Source organism: Rhincodon typus, chromosome 37 (genome assembly GCF_021869965.1).
Source record: "Rhincodon typus isolate 14 chromosome 37, sRhiTyp1.1, whole genome shotgun sequence".
NCBI lineage: Eukaryota > Metazoa > Chordata > Chondrichthyes > Orectolobiformes > Rhincodontidae > Rhincodon > Rhincodon typus.
Genome location: NC_063368.1, coordinates 8,726,876 through 8,729,013, shown reverse-complemented (window position 1 = coordinate 8,729,013; position 2,138 = coordinate 8,726,876). Strand labels below are relative to the sequence as shown.

The window sequence follows — 2,138 nt, the reverse complement described above, 5'->3', positions numbered from 1 at the left end:
CACAGACACACACACACACACAAATACACATGCACCATCTCGTATATGGTAACATACATGCATGCACACACACATATATGCATACACAAACGTGCACACGCACACATACACACATGGACACTCACAGGCACACACACAGGCAGACACACACGCACACACAGGTGTACACACACACAGATACACACCCATGCGCAAACACACACAGAATATAAACTTACAGGGGCTACGGGGAGTGGACCGGATGGGATTGCTCTGCATGGACTCAGTGGGCCAAATGGCCACCCTTTGTGCCTTAAATGACTCTGTAACATGCCAGTTCTGTTCAGTATGCCGCAGAACAAGTTAGCTTTAGGACAGCCCTCGTGTCTTGGTTGGTGGAAGCTCTGTTTGGTGTTGGCATTTGAAATACAGTGCAGCTGAGGAAACTGATCCCAGAGGGAGGGAGAGAGGGTGATAGGGAGGGAAGGGCTCCCTTAGAAACCTCTGATACAGAGGATAGCTGTTGCTGGCATGGGAGAAGACTTGCTGGCATGGGAGAAGACTTGCTCCCCAGCCCAGCTGAGCATGGAAGGGAAATAGAGAATGATATGGTGCACAGGAAGTGTTTGGAATGGGAATTGTTGAAGTATTGCTACTCAGTTGGAGGTCTGTATAACCTCCTGGCCTCGTTCGTCAGGCTAAGGAACCAGCTCTAACAAACTCCCCCTGCATTGTGTTGCTCTCCAGTGACCTCTACTGGAAAAGTGGATGTTGCTGTAGGACAGAGGTGAGGCACAATTGTGAAGCCCCGACTAGCTGAACAGCGTGTCAACAACAACATGGATTTATAAAGGCCCTCATGTGATGACAGGTGGTAAAAGTAGGTGATTCCAGCTGAACCTTGTGATATTTCACATAATGAGAGTCAGAACATTCAGGAAAAGCAGTTTAGAGTCAAGGATCTTAACAAAGAGAGGAGGAAAAGACCATTTGTGTAAATAAGGTCCTCCCAAGTACCAAAAACAACCAGGGCCATGGTAGACTGAGTATTTACACAGTGCCTTCAATGTTGAAGAAACTCTCAAAGTATGTTAAGAAGAGACAGAGCAGGAGATGGTGTAATTTAACAGAGTATCTCCTGATGACACACTGGCCTGGGTCTGGTTATCCCTGTATGCCCACAGCACACAACAGTTGGAGGCTGGAACTCCATTGCAGTCTGCACGACTCACCCAGTGCCCCGCTCTCTGATCCCCTCGCCATTCCCCTCACCTCCCTCCTCATCATTGCCCAAACTATCACTATTCACCACCTCACTATCTGCTCGAATCACCACAGACCCCTCACCTACTCACCTCTTCATTCACCACACCCCTCCCCTTCACCTCCCCATTCACAACTCTCCCTCACCTCCCCCTTGCCATGTCCCCTCCCCACTCCCCTCACCCCTCCCCTTCACCTCCGTGTTCACAACTCTCCCTCCCCTCCCCCTCGCCATGTCCCCTCACCACTCCCCTTCACCTTCACGTTCACAACTCTCCCTCACCTCCCCTTCGCCATGTCCCCTCACCACTCCCCTTCACCTTCGCGTTCACAACTCTCCCTCACCTCCCCCTCGCCATGTCCCCTCACCACTCCCCTTCACCTTCGCGTTCACAACTCTCCCTCACCTCCCCCTCGCCATGTCCCCTCACCACTCCCCTTCACCTTCACGTTCACAACTCTCCCTCACCTCCCCTTCGCCATGTCCCCTCACCACTCCCCTTCACCTTCGCGTTCACAACTCTCCCTCACCTCCCCCTCGCCATGTCCCCTCACCACTCCCCTTCACCTTCGCGTTCACAACTCTCCCTCACCTCCCCCTCGCCATGTCCCCTCACCACTCCCCTTCACCTTCGCGTTCACAACTCTCCCTCACCTCCCCCTCGCCATGTCCCCTCACCACTCCCCTTCACCTCCACGTTCACAACTCTCCCTCACCTCCCCCTCACCATGTCCCCTCACCACTCCCCTTCACCTCCACGTTCACAACTCTCCCTCACCTCCCCCTCGCTATGTCCCCTCACTACCCCCCTCACCACTCCCCTCAACCCCCTATTCACAACTCTCTCTCACCTCCCTCTCGCCATGTCCCCTCACCACTCCCCTCACCCCCCCAT

General features: G+C 53.6%; 1 protein-coding gene across 1 annotated transcript in view; it reads right to left on the bottom strand.

Annotated features, from left to right (window-relative positions):
* The window catches only part of LOC109931103 (caspase recruitment domain-containing protein 11-like), a 96,198-nt gene that overhangs the window by 27,666 nt on the left and 66,394 nt on the right, over positions 1 to 2,138 (bottom strand). The window lies entirely within an intron of this gene.